A 21,418-nucleotide genomic window follows, 5' to 3' on the forward strand; every position below is an offset into this window, starting at 1 on the left:
TCTGTGTCTGAAACATCTTTCATGCTAAGTGGAGTAATACCCAGGTACATTCATCATGCCCTTCTCAATTCACCTTTCTTGGTTTGTTTGTTGCAAACAGAAGAACTTGCCAGTTTTCCTCCTCTTAAGCATTAAAGCTGTATTGAAAACAAGACCTCTCCTTTGAACACTCTCTGTATAACAGAAATCCAGACTGGAAGGTGTTTTATTGAAGCCAATGGTTTTTCAACTTCATGCATTCTTCTGTCAGTTAGTGTCTGGTGTGTCTTCCTTTACATTTGCATTCCTCGGTGCTAATTTCAGCTGCCAGGCGGTACTGGAAGCCATCAGAAAGGGGGAGAAAAAAGGTAACCTGGTTAAAAAATGTACAAAAAGTTGTTAAATAATACAAGTTTTAAAAGAGTCAGACAGATTTACGAAGTCCAGTTGGAAGTATGGTTATTTTTCTAGATTTCTTTGCAAGCTGTTAGGGCAGATGCTTCTTTTTAGAATAAATATAAAGTCTCCTTGCAACCTCCATGACTGCAGGAGCCGGGTCTTCGAGCTGGTGTAGGACAGTGATTTTGTGGCCTCTCATGACCCTATTAACTGATGGCCGATATGTGCAGGTCTGTGCTGAGAGCTGAGATCTTGATGTGAGCAAGCCTTGGAGCAGAGAGTACATCTTACCCTGCCTAAGGTCCAGCTCTTCCCAGCGCTGTAAATCAGCCTGTTAAACTGCTGACATTCCTCTTCTGTAGGTGCACCGTTGGCTCTTCATATGAACTCAGTTTTTATGTATTCCTGTAAGTTTGCAGCTGTAGCGACAGCTTTACCTTTAATAATTTGCCTGTTTCAGGAAAAGTCTTTTGTCGAATGGAAAGCATGAAGAAACCCTCGTGCAAAGCATAGGCAGGGGTTTAAGTTTCATTCTACCCTAAGCTGACCCCTGGGCAGAGAGATTCCTGCTTTAGTCTTTTAGATCATGTGTAAAACCTGATGCTAGCTGGATCATCCCGCATAGGGCAAGAGTATCTGGGCAACATGGGGAGAGGTATGGAGTGAGACATTTGCAGAAGGGAATGAAATGTTTGGGATGCAGCCTCATGCTTTCTACAGCAGTGAACATCAATCAGACCTTCTCAGAAAAGCTTCAGTGGTGCTGAAAGTCTTCTTTCCCACCCCGCTGCCCCCCCCCCCTTTTTTTTTTCTTGTTTCCCTATTCCCAACTTCTGTTTATTTTTTTTTCTTCTGATACACTGTGGTATGTGCAATTTTTGCTCAGGAAACTAACTCATCATTGAAAACACAGAGACTTCCCTGGTTTTAGTCCTTTGGCCACTGAGTAAGCAACAGTTATTTTTGTTCTACCAGTGATTTATGACTGAACAGATTTAGAGTTTATATTTTTAGGTTTATAGGCAATTTAGATAATGTATATTTGTGACCATAAATATTTGGTACTCTTACAGTCTGTCAGTGAATGTTATGCCCAATTGGAGAAAACTGTATAAACTAAAGAGGCACAAGCATTGTCTTCCTAGCACAGCCTCATGATTCTTTTCAAGTGCCTAATTAGATAATCCTTAAAGGTAGCTGGAGCTTGAGCATCTGTTGGTAAACCATCTAGGAGAGTGCCATCCAGAGGAAATAACCTGCTTTTCATAAGTGAGTCAATTCTCCACAAGACTTGGAGTAAAATGCAGTAGGATCACAGCTCAGAAAATAGTGAACTTTTTTTTACCAGGAACAGCATACTTAGAAAAATAACTACCAAATGTCTCTCATTTGCACTGCATTTTGGTTTTCTCTTTTTCCCTCTTTTTTATAAACAGGCATTAGTCATAAATAGAAATAGCAAACATCTCTTGAGAAACCAGAATTTTTTACTGAAGAGTTAATTTTGCAAGTTTTTTTAAAAAATTAGAGTAGTTTTTTAGGAAATCTAAACTTTAGGGGTTTATTTTCCTCTTCCTCACCTTCCCCTTTATCTAGCTTTAGTTTGTTGTGATTCTGTAGACACAGCCTTTACAGTGATCCTGTGAAGACAGATACATGCCACTGCTTGTACTGCTGCTGTCCCCTTCTGTTCAAAAGAAAACCGTCTTCCTTTCCGCTCCCAGTTGCCAACTTCACTCAAGTAAATAGTAGTTAAGCATTCCAATGTTTTTTCTAGGAAAACAGTAAAGTGTTGGGCACTGGCAACTTGAAAACCTCAACCTGAGAACCTCTGTAGCTTAAAGCTAATTAGTTCTCCTTCCACAAGTATTTCCTCCCCAACCACTTCAGAGTGTGACCACTTCCTTGATAGATGGGGGAAGCTTTTTCCAGAGTCTGGGATTGGGATTGTGCGCACCGTGGGATCTGGGCTGTGTGTTGATGTTGGGATTTGGCTGCTGGGGGTTTCACCTTCCTCTCCAGCCCCCTGGCCCCAGCCCTACTCTCACCAGCCTTCCCCGTTCCAGAATGCCTCCCCTCCAGTGGCTGAGCCCTGAGCCCCCTTGCACAGAGGTGACAGCACAGTGCATTTTCTGTGGGCAGATGAACGTTTCATTCTCTCTCCAGTTTTCTTTTGACATAGACTGGCGTGACAGGTAGCTTTGCTTTAGGGTGGCTGCAGGATTATGACACACTTCGCATCAACTCAGGGATACCAAATTACGCTGATGGTGTTTCTTCTCTGAAGCTCCCCAGAGTAAAGAAGAAATGAACAAATTTTGTGTTCCTAACTTAAATTCTTTGATAAAATCAATGCAAAGCTTTGACAAAAGCCAGTAGTAATTATTATTTAAAGCCTACTAGATAAATTTGCTGGTTTTGTTGTAACTCCTTTCTGGTGTGATGTGCAGTTTCATAGGACCACAGTGTGATGTAGGTTGAGCTTTAAAGCTGATCTGGTTCCAACCCATCTGCCATGGGCAGGAACAGCTATCACTAGGCCAGGTCACTCAAAGCCCCATCCAGCCGTGGCCTAGAACACTTCCAGGGATAGAGCATCCACAGCTTCTCTGTGCTTCAGTGCCTCACCACCGGCACAGTAAAGAATTTCTTAGTATGTATGCATAACAATGCACATACCTGTGGTGTGATCTGGTAGAATAATCACAGAAATGTTCGTTTATCTGTTTGGTAATTTTCAGGGGCCTCATACTATACAAATGAAAAGGAAAACATGGTCTTTGTAGGAAAGTATCTACAGCTTAAAGCTTTGAGGAAGTGTGAAATGAACATAAAGTAATTTTCATGTTTGGCATAAAGACCTTTTGTTTTTTTAAAAAAGGTGCCCCAGTGTGTTTCTTAGAATCAAAAGGAAAAAACAAAGAGGTGTTTGTGAAGATTCAGTGCTTCATTTTTTTTTTAATTCTTGCCTTTATTTTATTTTAGGTTGCTCCGAGTTGCCAGAACACTGCCCTACAGAACTTTGGAGGGTCACTTCTTAATGGATTGCTGCAGCCTCTTAAATTCTCCATTGATCCTGTTCCCTGCATCGTGAGAACATTTTAGCCAGCACAGAACCTAGAAAAGTTACATGTAAGTCATGACTCCAATTCCTTTCTATTTAAAGAAAAAAATGAAAGAAAAAAGGGAATAAAAAAGATCTTGAGGAGGCAAGGTAGAGGCAGTAAATATCACACTTTAGAAAAACACCGTAAAAGCTGTAATTCAACTGCAAACATTAGGTGGTGAATAAATTGTTATTGAAGTAGTTACTTGCTTTTTTAACCTAAATAGTGATAGTCATTTTGACGGCTTTTTTAAGTGTTCTGCTGCTACGGTAAGCCATAGCGAGAAATACTTAAAATAGCTCTGTTCGCCCCATTGCTCTAACTACGCTTTGTTTTTCTCAGCAACGGGCTGCGTGTGTGCACACCTACTTTGGTGTGCTCTGCCAAAGCTGCACATGCTCCTGTGAGTTTGGAGGCCATCATCTGCCCAACAGGACTGCAGGCACCCTTCTATTTCTCCCATGATAAAATCCATATCCTTTCGGGTTCCCGGAGTATTTCTCTTGGAGGAGCCTTGGTGCTGCTTCATCCTTCCGCCTGCTGCCCCAAAAGGCTATATAAGCATCAAAAGAGCTTATAAGCATCAAAAGTATCTTCACTGCTACTTCCAGCTCCTTCCAGGTGGAATTAAGTGTTCCACCTGGCTGTTGAGGGGTAAAGCAAGTTGTGCATAGATCTGCTAGAGACAGACTGAGGGGAGTATGGATCCCTTCCTAACTTCTCAGCTGGGGTAGTAGTCCCTAGTGCTTGTTGTGCTTTGATATTTTACCCAAGATGAGGAGCAGCTTATGGTCCAGTGCACATATTTCATCCCTGATCCCACAATCACTGGATCTTCCTCTGAAACATTCCAAAGCACAGCCTGGCATAGAATTAATAAGGAGAAATTGGTTTGTCCTGTAGCAGTTTGTCAGCAGTTCTAACCCTAATTCTGGTTTCTGTGGTAGAAGAAGCTTCTGGACCACTATATAAGGATGGCATGGATGTGATGGTCTGTGCTGTATGGAGGGTGGGACACCCCAGAGCTGACAAGTTTGGGAAGTGGCTTGAGCACAACTTAATTTCATTAATTTTTAAAACAAAACCAAAACTGTGGTTAAGAGCTTTTTATCTTTGGGATGGTGGTATAGAGCAGCTTGGCAAAAGGAGGTAATACAAAATTGTGGTTCACAGTGTGGTTCTGTGCATGTTACTGCCTTTGTTTGTTCACTGCACTAACAAAGGCACATGGTGCAGTTTAGTCAGAACAGGTCAGTGAAGCAGACCACTTCTTACTGGTCAGTTTTTCTTGAATGCTTACTAATACCATTTTTAATCTTAGGAACTGATCTGTAATACTACTTCAAAAAAAATATGAGCGTTTTGGAACCAAAGCATTTCTATTACAAATATACCTTTATTTGAAGTACTTTATTTGCTTATGTGACACTAAAAGATTTCTTTAAAACAAGAAAAGTCTGCTGCAAAAGGAGGATAGTGTTCTTCAATGCGTATGGAAATTCAGTTTGTAAAGAGAGGAAATTTTTTTTTCTGGTGTGATGAGTATCAGCAAAAACAATGATGAAGTCGTAGGCAGTGGAGAAAGTCTGGGTAGCAACAGAATTCACTGTCTAAGAGGCCTTGCAAGGGGGGAGTTTGATTTTGTTTTCCAAAAAAGGGAGAGTGTTGCCATTTCTTTGAGGGTCTGGCATCCTCTGGTGCAGTTATTAATTAAATCCTTCTTAGCAGGAATCGTCTGAGTACAGGAAAATTTTGGATCTGGCTTGAAATTTGTTTTTAGTGCTTGTCTTAAGGGAAGAAGACTTGAAAATAGGAGTTGTAACAGCTAGGCAGGCAGAAAAAGCTTGTTTTTCATTAGTCCTACTTAGCACTATTCCCATGAGGTTTGGAAGCCTTATTCACAATTTTTTGCAGGCTTTTCTCATGATGTTTGAAAAGCTTATCATTAGGCATCTTGCAAATTCACTATTAAAAACACTTCAAGAGAAACTAACTTCAAAAATATCATCCTTGCTGGGGGACTTGAAAAAGCAGACAGAAAGGGGAAAGAAAAACCCTCTCTCATTCCAAGAAGTGCATAGGAAGTTTTGTCTTGCTTTTTGTTGTGCTACAAATAATCAAATGTCTCCTCTTCAAGGAACAAAATCAGGTCTGAGGACCAAATGAACTTGAAAACCAGTGTGAGGATTTAGGAGCCATCATCAAATATGTGCCTTTCCCTTTTTTTCCTTTCTTCTTTCTCTTCTAACTGCGGTTATGTGCTTGAGCTATGCAACATTTTCAAAACATGGTGTGTACTCTAGCTCCTAGAAAACACATGCATCACCTCACAGGCTGTTGGCTGGGGCTGCCCCAGATCATGTGTGCAGATCCATGCCGGCACAGGTAGACATGAGGGCAAGCTGCCCATTGTTTATTTGATTTCTCAGTGTTTCCCATTGTCTGGCTGGTTTTGATGACAGACTCTGCTTGTAACAATTACCTCATTATAGCAATTTCCATAGAAAGAAGCAGACTTTCACTTGTTAACATTAGCCCTGCTGGAAAGAGCGGTTGCACAAGGTTGACCCAGCTGTAACAACTGTGTTCTTGTTGCTTTTCCCAGGGTGCAGTGGGATAAACAAGTATGTCTTTCTCCTTCCATTTATTATTTTGTTTCTGTAATACTACTAAGGTTCTGATTGATAAAATCTCCATAAAAATAGTTCTTACTGATGTGTGAGTTCAAAGCAGTATGTCCTTTGCTTGTTCTGAGGGAGCATATTTCAAAACCCTGTTATGGTGCATGTGCCAAGCTAGTAAAGAAAAACCCAATTCTGCAGGTTCTCTGGGAATTAATCCTGGGTAGGTTAGACTGAGTGTATTGTAATGTGGGAGTGCAGCAGTTGGGGAGAAGCTGTTCTCTCTGCTGAGAGGCTCTCTCCATTTGTTATCCCAAACAGTCACAAATGACTGTACAGAGCTGTGTCTTGGAGCAGCTGTTGGGGTAGGGCTGCTGGCATCCTAGTGGAGGCAGGTGACTCTTCCTAGCAGTGTCCATACTCTGCTCACATTTCTCATTTTGTTTTAGCCCTGTGTGTTTTCCTTTAAAAGCAGCAAAAATAGCATCCCAATCAATGTCCTTCTGCATCTCATAAAAAGACCAGATTTGTACTGCTTATTCAATTCTGTGAATTCAGCAAGGGCCTATAAATGATTTACACAGCATAAAAAAAAAACAAGGCAACCCAAGACTCTGAAAGTTCTGTACAGAAATTACATATTTGCTAGGTATGAGTTCTTCAGAGTATTTAAAAATTTTTTAGAAAGATTTCTTGAAATCTATCCTATGCCCATCTCTAGGCAGATGTAAATAGTGTAAAATTTTAAATATGCAGATATTGGTGGCTAAATGTCTGTCACCCGCCTACCACCACAAACTGGGAAAAATGTAACTTTTTTTAAATCTGCACTTGAAGGTCAGATAACTTGACAGAATTCAGAAGGAAAGCAGATTTCTGAAGGCAAAATTGTATCACTTTGGACATTGACTTACCAAACACTCCTAACCATCAGTAGCAAACCCTCTTCCTAAGTGCCATGACCATACCTGAGGACATTGACAGGTTTATCTTACTGGATGAGAGATGTGGCCATGTCTGCATTTCAGGATTTTTCTAGTACATTTTCCTGTTGGAGTGCTGTTTTCATAGGTGCAAAGGCACTTTCTTAGCCATTTTGTGGTACTGACATATCAGGACTCTGTACCTCGGGCCACCAGTGTGTGGAGTGTCTCCTGCCTCGGGGACCTTGACAGCTTCCCATGGCATCCTGTCCATTGGCCACTGCCAGCAGCTCTGTGTCAGTCCCTTGATGTGGTCAACTGCTTCTCAGCACTGTCAGTGCCTCTGTACCTCAGCCAGGCTGGTGGCTGGGGACAGCTTTTGATACAAATACATCTGTTGACTAAATATCATTTATTTATATGTGCAGATCTGTGCTGTATAAAAATGAAACATATATATTTATAAAAGACATAGATATATGTATGTATATGATCTTTTAAATAAAATATGTATCTGGACAAATATATGGCCTGAAAAGTGCTGGTGTGGCTCCAAGCAGGGCACCTGTGGGTGCACATGTGTGCAGGTGGTGAGCCAGTGTCCCTTCCTGGAGGTTTCTGACCAAGACCCCTGGGTTGGAGGCATCCCTGTCCGGGCACACACGATGACCACGGGCTGTGTGGCCAGGAGGAGCACTCTGCTCGTGTTCAGCTGTTAACAGCAGCAGAGGACAGCGGAGCTTGTTGCAGTGTAGCGTGCCATATGAACCCGAATTGCTCTGACACCTCTCGCCTTGCTGCCATTGACCACAGGTTTGTTTGTTCATCACCCCAGCGGTGCCACGGGCTGCGTGGGCACGCGGCGTCATTGATCTGTTTACTCGGTGTTTCCCGTGTGGCCACCCTGTTGCGGTGAGGACTTTTATTTTTTGCTGTGGCAGGTGACAGCGCGGGTGTGTGTGTGTGTGTGTGCCAGCCCAGGGGACTGAGTCACAGCCCTCCCTCCACCCTTGGCCAGCGGCACTTCCCCTTTCTCATTGGCGTGAGATGCCAGCCCATCTCCACAGGACATCTTACCAGCCTGTACCTTGCTTTTTTTTTTTTTTTTTTTAAAAAACAGAAAAGCCTGGGAGATGGTGACAGCAAGACCAACTTTCTCTGTAACCCAAACCAGTGAAAAGTAAAATCCATCTCACCACATCAGTTTTGTTTTCACTGCTGGCTCAACCTCTCCTCTCCCTCTGGCAGAGCCCTGCACAGTCATTCAGTGCCCGGCTTGGGGGTGGTGTGGTTGTTAGCTCAGTGGTGTATGACCCATTTATTTTCATAATACTTAGATACCCGCACTTCTGCGGCATTCAGCACACAGGTCCTGCGACCTAAATCCTCGGCAGAAGAGCACACACCTGATTCCAGCAGCGTGCGTGGAGAGCAGCCGGCTCTGCCCTTGCCTTGTCAGGAGCTGTAGCAAGGTGGTGTGCTTTTGGGTTTAGCAGGCAATTGATGAGCAAGGGCAGGTAAAGGTACATTTTTCTGGAGGCAGCACTTTATCTTCGATCATTTAGGTAAATATTGATTGTGAGCTGGTTGGACACGTTTCCTGTTACAATGTACAAAGTGTTGAGACATAAAAGCGTTGTGTTGGATCATTTTCTCACCGTAATAATCTGCACTTTCTGCGACAGCAAGAAGATTAATGGCACAAGATTGTTCACTCTCAACATCTCCAGACATGGCATCACCCTCGTGTTGGGTCTGGTTTTAAGACGGACCTTTATTCCTTTATTCTTTTTTACTCAGTCAGTTGAATTAGTTTTCTGCGGGTTTTCAGATGATAATTAGGTTCATGCCTGTGTTACTTTCTGTAAATGGAAAGAATCAGGCACAGGAGAGTAAACTGGCATCACAGTAGACCTGAGAGTTTTAGGTATAAAATTAAAGAGTAATTTGCAAACTGACTTGAAGTAAAGTGGATTTAAACACAATGAAATCATCCCTGACAGCAATTTGTTTGAAGTTCTTCTACTGTTATGAGTGTAAAGGGATTTTTTTTTTAATTGCCAGTTTCTGGGTAGACTATTCAGCATAATTTCTCACAGGTAAGTGAAGCATTAACTCCTTGTACCTCAGTACTTTGGGCAGTGGGGGAAGAAACTTAGAGTTAGGGGGATGCACCTTCTCTACTTCATCATTTGAAAATCAATCAGTGGTCAGCTAACTTAGAGAAGGATTTTACCAGGGGAACCGGTACTGGGAAAAACTTATGAAAATCCAGCAGAATCCTGGGCAGTAGATGTGCATGGCATGTGAAAAGTTGTCTTCAATGTTTCACAGAATATAATGGCACTCTAGATAAAAACTGGAAAAAAAGTAACAGCAACTAGCTAGTTTGCATTCCTTGTTCAGATGAGCCATGAGTTTTGGGGCTTTTACATTTATATACTTCTGCTGTAGGTGTTGGAAGAGTGGGTGGCCACGAAAAAGCAGTGGTTACAATAAGATTTTCCATTTATTGCCCTTTGTGTACAACTAAAAATAAGATTCAAATGCTTCAGCATTTGTGGAGCAAGCATAATATTTCTCTGAGCTCTGATGACTGGCTTGCCTGCAGCTTCAGCTCTGTCTGGTGGGTGAGTCCTAGGTCTTAATGCTTGTAAATGTGTCTGTGTTGGAAGGAGAGTCAGAACTTGCTTGTGGTGTGGTCTAGCTGTGTTAATTCATCAACTTCTTACTGGAAAAAAAAAAGAAAAAGTAGTTAGGCTTAGTACATAAGTTAAAGGTGGTGATGAAAGAATTTTGGAAGGAGAATTGTCTGCTGTCTGGAAAAAGCAGCTTTGGAGAGGGCTGGAAGATCTTTAAAGTCAAAACGTTCAAAACTTCAGTGGTGTACCTTGAATTGTTGATCCAGAACTTCATCTTCTGGCAAAGAAAAAGCGGAGGATAAAAAAAAGGAAATCTATATAAATCTGCTGAGCTTGAGAAACAAATTCTCAGGGTTAACTTTTGGCAGATAAAATCCTTTTGGTTTGCTTTTTAGGGTGACTGTTGAAATACAATGTGTGATGTTTTTCCAGGTAGTTGCACTGGTTAGGAATCCACTAAACCAGCTGCAGTATCTTGAACTAATAAATGTGTTCTGACCACATTAATTGATATGTCAGCTTGTGGCCAAGAGAAATATTAAAGAGAGATGTCAGTGTATGCAGGGAAATTCATAGCTTCATGGTGTCAGCTTTGGTGCTGTCCCAGCTTCACTCATTAAGTAGCTGCGGCATTTCCAGAGAATGAGTGTGCCTGTGCATGTCAGGCTTCTCAGTCTGATGTCATTCTTGTGATGGATGAGAGGAGAGAGCATCTGTCCAAGAGCTGCAGGACCTAAGGTAGAGCCTGAAAACTTGCTTTCTGCTGTGTGGCAGCTTAAGTATCACTGCTTTCTTGTCACTTCGTGACCTTCCCAGTTTTGCAGAGTAGCAGAGGTGCTGATCTTGAGAATCGGGCTTTATAAGACAATAGGTTTTCACTCTGACTAACACCACGTGGTGCAGAGGATGTGGGGTGCTGGGGGCACTTAGAGGTACACGCGCTTGTTCCATGGACTAGTCACGCTGTCAGTGGTGAGTCTTTCATTAGGAAATATGAAATCCCTTTAAATTAGCTTCGTGTAGTCCTCCCTCTTTTCCTTGAAGAGCTAAGTCAGTGCTTGTCATTGCTGCCTTACTTTTGCCTTTTTGCTGAAGTGCTCCTTTCTGCTTTTACATCCATGCCTGCTCATTGGACCGGCTCTTGCCTTGATACAAAGTACAAATGGCAAGAGAGCTGATGCAGTAATCAAGACTTCAGATATTTCAGATGGGAACAGGCAAACTTCGGCAATTATTAGTTTCCCCCAGAGTGGTTGCTGCAGGGAATTACATTACCTCTGTTATAATCACCTGCATGTCTCGGTCCTGTAGGTGCCCCGATGCTTACAAGGGGCGTAGTCATTTGCTGTAATATCTTTCTGTGGAATTTTCCCTTTTTCAGTACAGTTTTAGAGGTGGTTTTTTTCTCTCCACCCACCTTTCTTTTTCTACTGCTGTGCCTCCTGCAGGTAAGTTCAAACCTGATGGCTTTGAAGATAATGACAGGAGAGAGTGCAACATGTGCGTCATGTGGCAGCGGCACTCCTGCGCCGATCACTGCTGCTGCGCTTTCCAGCGGGATGAGACATGCTGGACTCTTCCAGGGGTATGCCACACAGGTTATTTTTAGAGATGGCACATTGGGTGCATTGTGCAACTATCGGTACCCACTGCTGTGCTCTTCATTTTTTCCCTTGTATGGTGATGAAGTTTTTAAGGTGTTTGCCTTTCTCTTGAAGAGGTAGAAGGATCTCTTTTTGATTTTTTTAACTACTTGTAGAGCTGCTCCAGGAAATCTGTGAAGTTGTATTTTCTGTACACAGTTTGAAGGGAACAGTCCTACACGTGGCCGCTAAAGTAGGACTAGTGCAAGTGACACAAACAATGTGGTTCAGTTACTCAGCTGAAGAGCTCTCACAACCTTTTGGGTTGCAGACCAGAACTGCTACCTTGGGAAACCCCGAGCTTGTTTTTGGTTTGTTTTGTTTGTTTGTTTTTAACTTTACCACAGAAAATAAGCTGTACTCAGGCATTTTTACAGTTGTCATAAACTCTTTCTGTGGCTCTCAGCTTCTGGAATCCTTCGAACAGCCACTTCATGCTGTACCGTGAGATGGTGACAGCAGCAAATGCTTTGGGATGTGGTGCAGGCTCACAGTGGGAGCAGAGCTGGACACAGAAGTTGACTGGTGGCTTCTGCCCATCGCTGCTGGAGGAGCAGGGCTGGCCAGCCACAGGCTCCTTATTGCATTGCTCAAATAATGCAAAAACATTAGCAATGGAGATTTGCTGTAATGGTGTATTTTAAGTGCGTCTCTGCTCTGCCAGCTTCACTTTTAATGCACTCGGTTAAGGAATGCTTTGGAGGTTGCTGCTAATGGATGAATCTCTCAGAAAATTGGAATTTTGAAATAAGATTGACACTTTGGAGTGAGAAATATAAATCTAATGAGAGTATTTCAGCAAAGGTTTGTAATTAGGAATGAATGGAGGGAATTTGTACGCGCAGTCTGCAGAAGGGCACAATGGAAGGTGAAATTGCACCCTCTGCGCTGAATGAGGGATGAAAGCCAATGTATCAGTGTCATGGCATGACAGTGTAGAGTATAAATGATACTGTCACTGAGTGCTGCAGAAGGTATCAAGGGAATTCCACTCCAGTAAATTACATTACTTAGACAGACCTGAAGGCATTGTGTCTGAATGATTGGAGGGAAAAAAGGTTGTCAGCACAAAGCAGAAGATATTATAGAACAACTGGCTGCAGGCTTGGAAAGCGGTGTTTTTCTGATGTTTACCATGCAAAGCTTTTCAGATGCTATTTAAATTTCTTTTTTGGTTGAATTACAAATGTATTGATGAAGGAAAAGTATTTTTTGAGATGGTGTTTGGAGTGGATACCAGCCTGCAGCAAAAGGTGTGAGCATGCACAGCTCCCATTTTTCCATTAGGAACTGGGACTTCTTCAGAGTTGAGAAAAATCTAGTCATGTGTTCCCAGCACAAGCAGTGTTTTTTAATGCATTGCTTCATTTCACTGAGGACTACCTTTTCAGCCTGGATTTTGCTTGTGGGGTAATTCTAGCATAGATTTGTGGGGAAAGATGGGTTACTGTTCTCACTAGCAGTGAGGGGTTGAACTGTGGTGAGCAACAGCCGATGACGGGACACAAACTTCAAGGTCTCCTTTAGAGGCTTGGTGAGGTCCATGATGTGGGCAGGTAGGAGCATGATGTCATGGTGACAGTGCAGCAAAAAAAAATCCAGAGACTTACCCTTTCAGCATGTATGCACTAATGTAACACAGTGTGCTCCTCACGCCGTTCTGCTTTTTGCTCACCAAACGCTACTGCTAACACCAGTCCCAGCTGCAGTGATGGTGTTGAGTGGAATAGTTATTTCTCAAAAATTTTATTCTTGTAATGACCTACTACATCCACCTGCACAGGGATAGTATCTTAGAGATGGATTTAGTTGCTTCTCTGTCTCTGACCTCGCACACAGACAACACCTACAAGCTCCTGTAATTTCCTAGTTTGCTCATGGGTGAGACAACCCAGTTCCCACAGTTCTCCCAAACTGCTGCTTGATGGTAAAACATCTGTTCCCCAAAGATGCCTCATTTCATCATCTGGTACGTAATAAGCTCTGCTTGTCTTGGGGCTTCTTGTAAAACTTCAGCAGTCTTTGTCTTTCTTAAAATCATACTTTCCAACTTGTCTACTCGTAAAAAACATCACTGAAAGTACATGCTATAAGTAATGATAAGGGAGCAGGCTCTGTTCCTCCTTTCGAAAACTTGATTTTTGACAAAGCCCACACAAGGCAGGAAGATGGACATGCAACACAGTTTTAGCATTCCATAGAACAGGCCTCTCCACATGGAAATGGTGACTGAAGTTGTGGGAGCATTAACCAGGAAATACGGCCAAACTGAAGGGTGCTGACTCTAGGAAGGTAGCCGTTTAAATGCTCCTGTGTAAAGGTTTCAGCCCTTACAGCCTGTAGCTGGAAACCAAAGCATCAAACCCACAGACTGTATGGAAAAGCAGTCAGGCATCTGTGGAAAAGAAGATGCCCTGTGTGGGATGGGATTCAGTAGTAGAGCAAGTTAGTAGTGAGTCCTGATCATAGCCAGAGGTGAGTGGGAGGAACCAAAGTGCAATTTCTATCTACACCTCCTGCATTAGAACTGGGTTGGAATAGTCCAGGGTGTAGGACTCTGTCTGTCTGTCTGTATGAAAAAGGGATTTCAGACACTAGAGATGTAAAGTTTGTCCTTAGACCATCACTGTCATGGGAAACAACTAAACCTGCTTGAGCACCTGTTTGTAGCAGTATTAAAAATCTGCTGTCACTCACTTCTCCTGTGGTATTTTGTGTCAAAAGCTGGCATTTTGACACATCTGGTTTTTTGCATGCTGGGAAAGCAAATGCTTTTTTCTTCTATTTAGTGTTATTCCTGTGGTCATGATCAAACTGTGTGTTCAAAATGCTGTTCTCTGTAGTCATCCATTAATCCACAGAAAGTCCATTACTTCTCACAGCCCTAGTCACTCCTATGAGGCTGTTTTCCCGTGCTTGATCCTGCAGCATGAATGCCTATAACCAGTACCTGTGAAGTCACCAGGGCCACTTGGGAGTGAGAGGTGCAAAACTGGAATTTAAATGCTGCAATGTAGTGTGATTGCAAGAGTGGGATAGAGCAGGAGAAGGAATGACCAAACTATGCCTTAAGGAAGACTGGGAGACTAACCAGTATTGCTTTAACTGAGAGAGATATTGAGCCTGCTCAGTTAGATCGGTATCCCCTGGCAAATGTATTTTGTTGTGTAAATGGCTCCCTCTGGTCCCAGAAGACTATCGCTATCTCTTCCTATCTTGTACAGTGGATTTCTAAATAATCAATCTTGGTCCCGGAAAGCTGCGGTTTAGTACGTGTAGCTTGCTAACTAGTCAGTGGTTTAATCTTAATTCTCACTCCTCGTGCTTTTGATAACACAGGGCTATAAAGTTTGACATTGTAGAATCTTCTCTATAAATTGTGATTTGCTTGCCAAAAAATCAGCCTATTATTTTCAATTCCTCTCTTAGCATTAGTGTTATTAAACTGACGATTGATGTGTAAAAACTGCCATTTGCATGAAGTTCACAAAACTGCAATAAAAGACACTTTTGTTCTGACTTGGTAAGGAAAGAGAAAAAAAAACCAGCTAAATAATGCTAGTTCTAACAGCAGAGATGTTCATATAAAGACATGTTCTGAACAATAAGATCATTTATCCATGTATGACATAAATACATCGGAATTTAAGTAATGAGAGATCTTGTGAAATACAGCAAAACGCACACCACTGGCATTGTGAAGTTTCCCTTCTCTAAAGCCCTGTTCTCAGGGAAAAGCAACTTTACTTTTGCTTTGAAAATCCATTATCATAAGCCTTTTTCTAAAAAAACGTTTGTCGTAGTGCAATATTAAAGCAATTTTATACCCTAAGAGCAGCTCTTTCGTAAGGTAAAATGCAATCCCATGTGTGTATGTAATTGCGGTTTAGAATACTTCTCACAGCCCTAATTTGCCCAAAATTAAGAGAACCACTAACCTTTTTAGGCTTTCCTCTTCCTAATTGTTTTTTGTTCTCCCTGTCTTTCTTCCACAAAATATTCTTTTTTTAAAATCCCTGCTCAGGAGGAAAAAAAAAAAAGGCACAGAACGCTCTCTGGATTCATTACAAAACACTGCTTGAAGGAAGCGTTTTAAGAGTTTAGGTTAAAAAGTTTCTGCTTCTTTCAAACTACATGGGTGACACTGCTATTTTGGGAGACCATACCATCTGCTTGTTAACCAAAAAGCAGGGAAGATATTCCTAGTTCTAGTATAGATTTTTGGGTTGATTCCACATAAAATTCCCAACTGATCTCCACTTGTGTTTGCCCCCTCTGTAAGCGAAAGAGAACAAGGCCACTCATCTCTTCCGCTGTCACAGCTCCGAAGGTAAAGATGCTCAGCTTGTGGTCCTGAGTAAGACATGTATGTTCACAACAGGCACAGTCCATTGAGACATAAGAGGTCCCTAATTCTTCCCTGCAGGTGTTCATGTCACAAAAGTTATGACAAGGAGTAAAAGAGCAATATAGTGCCCAGCCCCTGATGTGCCACAGGTGACTGCTACCTTTGGATGAAGAAGAAGGTGTTTAGGGGAGGCTTGGTTTAGTTCTGTTGGAGGAGCTGAGTTTTTGTTTGTGTTTGAGCAAGGAAGGGGGAGGACACATTTTCTGGGGTTTTGCTTGTTTTTCGGGGGGAAAAAAGGGCAGAAGGAGAAGGTTTCCTGGCCCACAGATCAGCCATCTACCAGGTAGCGCAAGTAGAAAAAGTGCAAGAGCTCAAGAGGACAGTAAGACTATCCTTCCCTAGGAGGTGAGGAATGGGAGGACTTGTAGTGCAGATGGATTGAAGGAAAGGTTGACATGAGTAGGATCAAGGTGGAGTCTATGTATTTTGTCTGGTGAGTCTGTGGAAATGGCCCAGCAGAACATGAAAATGGGAGATGTTACTGTGGTCTTCCATAGGTGATGAAGACATTTGTCTGAGATGGGAGAGATTTAAGTCTATATTATATTGCTGGAGTATCTGCAAATACATATGTATCATCATTACAGTATCTTCCTGACTGGCAAAATGTTTCATCCAATCTCTGTTGACAGAAAAGATTGCCTACTGATAATTGCTTTGCTTAAGTGTCTGATAATATGCCAGAAATGAGAGCATTCTCTGTTAGGTCATCTTTAATTATGCATATACCACCTGTCAGCTTTAAATCTGGAGAAGATTAGTTTTCTCATTGGATTTAGAGTAGGGAAGAGAGCCTTCAACAAGAGGACTAGGATGTTGCAAACAGTGTCTATGGGGGAGTTTCACAAGCAGTCTCCTCATCATCCCTAGTCATGGATACTGCTGTTGGCACATGCGGAAATATTTGAAATATTGCCTAAGCTTGCTGCCGTAGTGATGGGTTTCACAGGAAGAGGATTTCAGACCATCTGCTGCGTTTTCTAGTTTTCATCTTTCCCCATTTCAAAGGGAGAGGGAGCGCTGAGGTGGGGGAGGACACGTGGCAAGTTGTGGCTCCTTTGGCAGTGCTGGGGGGGAAATCCCCCCCAAAAAGCCACGTGAGGGGGTTATTCACTTGCCACTGGTGCAAGCACATAATAAAACTGGTCAGGCCAGTATAGAAATTCCAAGTTAATAGGAAATTAAGGGCTCAAAAGACTGATAAATTATGAGGATGGATGCTTTGCAGAAAACCCTAACAGGGAGAGATGGTAAAGATCTCTGAGGATATTAAATTAACAGGGTTGCCACTACCAAGCCTACTTAGGATGTTAAAAATTATATTGGAGAATAAATTTATCTTTGTACAGAGTGGGGAGGCAGTAATTGTTTGGGAATAGTTGAAGGGATTTTCAGTTCATAGAATACTAGCTGTTTATTTGGTGCAGTAATAGATTTTAGGAATCTCATTGGATTTCTACTCTCCTTTACTCCGAGGCCAGTGTGGTTGGTCGTTCCCTGAAATGCATCGTTTGCACCAGAAAGAAAGAAAAAGTCTTTGTTAAGCTTCTCACCTGCTTTTGGCAGAAGAGAACATCACTTGAACTGTCAAATGTTGCTCCTGCTGCTCCTTGCTTGTGTATCTGAGTGGCCAGTGCTTCCCCCTCTCTGGGATTTTGGTTTTCCAGCTTCTGTCATCAATGCCTCTGCTTCCTGGAAGGAATTCCTCAGTTACACTGGTTAGCTGACACTGATCGTTTTTCATGGTAATACCTTCAGCCAGAGCTATTTCTGAAAATCTGGGATTTGGAACAGTAGGTCAATCTGTAAAACAATGAGCAAAGAGGGACAGATGGCTGTGGATACGAGAGCATGTTTCTGTTCATCTCCATTTGGCTTTTGCTGATGCTTCATCGTTGCATGAGCATTTGAGGCTGTCGCTTTGCATTGGTTAAGTGGCTGTTGCTCCTTTGCTTGAAAGACTGGCCTGTGGCACTTGTCATGTCCCCCACTCTGCTCCAGTGGGGCTCCAGGGCAGGCTGCCTCTGCAGAAGCTTGCAGTGCCTTTGCACCCAAGGACGTTGAAAGGGTTTGCAAGACGAGTGGATTTTCTGCTTGGGAATCTGGCTGTGTTTCTCCTTACCTTTTCTCCCAGGAGCTGCTCTGGGCGAGGCTTTCCTGATGATTCCTTTGCTCAGGGTAAGGTTGCTGGACTCACCTTTCTGTGTTATTCCTGTGTAAATGATTACAACTTCTCCATCCTGTGTTGTGCTGCTGGGTTTTGCTCAGTTCTTAGACGGATTCTGATTGATTCAGACTCGCTCGCTTCTGTCTCTCTGAGTAGCAGTGCCAGTAGCATCACCTCGATGTAGCTGAATTTTACAGACCTGAAATGGAAAAGCGTGGAGGTGTGCCACAACCCTTTTTTCCTTGCTCGTGATTCATTCAGCCCTTCTTTCCACCCTCCTATTTCATGCTAGAGGACTCTCCAGTCTTGCAGTGGTCACTGGAAGACATCTCTTTTGTACAGGCTCCTTCATTAAATACAAGGGTGTATGCATCCCATTATCCCGGTGCTACTGCTGAGCTGTGCAGCACCACTGAGCTCTGCAGGAGATGTCCTGTTCACTGGTCTGAGGAACAGCCATACTTAACTGAATGTAGTACTTTGCTTTTGTCTCTGGAAAAAGGGACAACTAGATGAGATTTAAGAATATCCGTAAGAATTGAAATACTTACTTCAAACCATCTGAGCTCTTTTGGCTTGAGAGATACGGGTTAGTCCTCAGACCATGGCTCGTCCTGGGGGCTCTTCCTTGTCCTATATTTTACAAATGATTGCTTAAACTACCTAGAGCAGTTTTTCTGGAAAACCTTTCTATTCTCAAACTCAGGATGTCCTATCTAATGACTACCTCCTTCTTTTCTCTCCTGGACTCTTCATTGGAGCTTGTCCACTGCGTTAGTTGCAGGAGGGGCTTCAGCTGTCCTCTCCATTTCTCACAAGAACACTCATTTAACAGTTCTCTTGTAACCTTTGGTGTGTTGCTGGTTTTAGGCTTCATGTGTTTTCTCTGCCTTTTCACTCTTTTAGAAACACTACAATAAAACTCTTCACATGTCAGATTTAGTATCTCTTATAGCAGAGACTTCCTACAGGATTCATACTTTTCCTTGTGCTTGATAGTGAAGCTGGTGAAATTCAGAGTCATGTGTTTACACTGAGCTATCTGACTGTATATACACTGCTAATTTTAAGAGGAAGGGGAACCCTTCTTGGGATAATTAGTTTTGCCATGTTTATAGACACGATCTCTTGCTGAAGCATGTTTTTCTTGACTCCAAGGCGGCTGCTGACAGCTGGCATTACAAGAGTTCATTGGGAGTCTCATGGTCCATGTGTCCTTGTGTATACACAGCACAGACAAGATGAAGCCAGGGTGAGATAATGAAGGCAGTGATGCTAAACCCTCTAGCAGTGCCCAGTAGTGAAGCATTTGAACAGCCAATGTGAGCTAAATTCCATCTCCTGTCTAGGCTGTAATGATCAGGAAAATCACCTTGTGCTTTAACAGATTTTACCAATCTGGTTAAGCAGCCAAGTCAAGGGAATTATTTCTTCTTACTGCCCTGGCAGTGGCAGCACAAGCTCCTAAATCAGGGGGTTTGCCTGTGGCCCACCAGTACATGAGGTGCTGCTACATGTCCCTTCATGCCCTTCTGAGGCGTAGGGGCAGAGCGGTGTGTGGGTTGTGTAAGTGCCACCATCAGGTTTTGTGGTCTTTCCAGCGCAAGTCAGTTGGCAGCACAGTGCTGAAGATCGGCGATAAATAAGCACAACCTTCTCATAAAGTTCAAGTGGGCAATCAGAGCACAGCAAGTGGCTGCTTTTACACTTTGGTTACAGAGTGATTCTGGAGGGATTTCAAGGAAACCTCTTTGTAGCAGGAAGCTGCTGCTCTAGGCAGTTCATTCGATGAAGGGGCTGCGCCTTCTGCGCCTGGTGCCTCCTTCCCTGGGCTGCTTAATAACTACATGAGTGCAGCCATTATCAGCCAAGCTCTGTTTCTTTCGCCTGTGCTAATGTGCTGGTATTTTATGTCACATCAAGTGAGGAGCGAAAGCAGTGATATGAAGCCATTCCTCCCGTTCCTTAAGTAGGATTGATGACCACAGCTTAACAGCATTCCAAGAAAAAGACATTTGATTGAAAGTGGCCAGAGCTTCCCCTGAGATGCTGAATAAGGATGTTCATCTTGGTAATAACTTGCCTTTGCCATTTTCAGAGCAGGCATTCCTACTGCAAATCCTGCATTAGCTTGCTGCATTTAAATGTGCACACACATATCCAAAGGTACCTCTTTGATTTTCCTCCTCTGCCTCCCCCCACCTCCCACACAGGCCCAGGGGAGCCCCATTGGCTCATCGGCAGCTCCATCTCGAGGTGGCTCCCCCAACAGCACTGTTTGTTGCACTTTGGTGCCCCTGCAGCCATGGGGGATCTGCTCTGCTGTGCAGGAGCATCAGCGAGCTTTCTGCACACCGTGAGCTGGAATTCCCTTGGGCCGCTGCAATGAATATTGCAAAAAACTGTGCTGAGCAGGGGAGGGCATCGTGCTTCTCTGTGCCATGGCTTGCCAGTTTGAATCACATCTGTTGTGTTGCAGTGGGGAATATTGCTTTGTTTGCAGTGGGTTACTGGAGTACTAGCAAGTCTCATTTGTAAGGGGTCCTGGGCTTAAGTCTCATCTCATCTGTCACCGAGAGAAGGAATCTACTCTGACAACTTCTGCAAATGCTGGTTTCACTTTTGTTTATTTGTTCCCCAGCCGTGTCCTTTGTTTCTGAAATGGTGTTTACATACCACAGCGGTTTTTTGGTGCAAATCAATTAGCTTTAATTTCTTTCTCAACTACCTGATTTTTATCCCATTTCTTCACCACCATTCTGTTGTTAATTCGCATGATTATGTGATGTGATATCCCTCCCTGGTTAGCAAAATGTTAGAATAGCTGTTGGCAGCTTCTCGAAGAGTAATTAGCAAATAGGAATTACTCAAAGATGTGCACACTGGCCTAAGTAGGCATTTTCCAGCTGTTTGCAAGTTCAAAAACTCATAGACACTTTTTGGGCTCTAATGCAAGATTAATTACTTGCTACTACAAAGGAACATTTACAAAAACGTGTAGTGTGCAATCGAGACTACTGTGTTTTGTTCCTTGAATTGGAAGTGGATGTCTTTGTCACAAAGAGTGAGATTTTGACAGTGCTTGGTAGTCCTTTTCCTGAGGAGCTGAGCCTTTTTGTTACAAGGGGATGTCACTCTCAAAATCAGAACAGTGAGAGCCACCTAAGAAAGTGCTGGGGGCTCATTAGCTGAGTCCTAGCGCTGCGCTGCGGGGTGTAGCTGTTCCTGCATGGGCACAGCACAGTGCCGGTGCCTTTGTGTGAGTGCCTGAGCCAGGAGCCCCAGCTCCCGAGCCATCCTGTTCCTAGCCCACGACATCCTCCATCCTCGTTCCCTTTCTTTCTAATGTGCAGGGATTGCTGTCCATGAGGTTTTCTGTAGAAAGCCATTTACACTGCTGTACCTCGTTTTGCATGAAGAAGCCCTCGTAAATCAAATACAGCCACACAGCTAAAGGTTTCCCTTTTATCCACGGGCAGCTACTGTCAGCCTGCTTTTATTTCTCCTCATTCCTATTCTGTTGTTCCTT

The 21,418-nt window shown here is 43.0% G+C and overlaps 1 protein-coding gene across 4 annotated transcripts in view; it reads left to right on the forward strand.

Annotated features, from left to right (window-relative positions):
- The window catches only part of BACH2 (BTB domain and CNC homolog 2), a 184,241-nt gene that overhangs the window by 101,453 nt on the left and 61,370 nt on the right, over window positions 1-21,418 (forward strand). For 3 of the 4 annotated variants that reach the window (XM_066179550.1, XM_066179551.1, XM_066179552.1), the window contains one exon: window positions 3,364-3,510. The gene's annotated coding sequence lies outside the window, so the exon portion shown is untranslated. Of the gene's footprint in view, window positions 1-3,363; window positions 3,511-3,827; window positions 4,028-21,418 lie in introns of those variants that run through there. The other variant, XR_010720074.1, reaches the window with a different exon arrangement.

The sequence above is a fragment of the Chamaea fasciata genome, unplaced genomic scaffold, assembly GCF_029207755.1.
Source record: "Chamaea fasciata isolate MVZ Bird 193981 ecotype frontalis unplaced genomic scaffold, bChaFas1.0.hap1 SCAF_3, whole genome shotgun sequence".
In the NCBI taxonomy this organism is placed as follows: domain Eukaryota; kingdom Metazoa; phylum Chordata; class Aves; order Passeriformes; family Sylviidae; genus Chamaea; species Chamaea fasciata.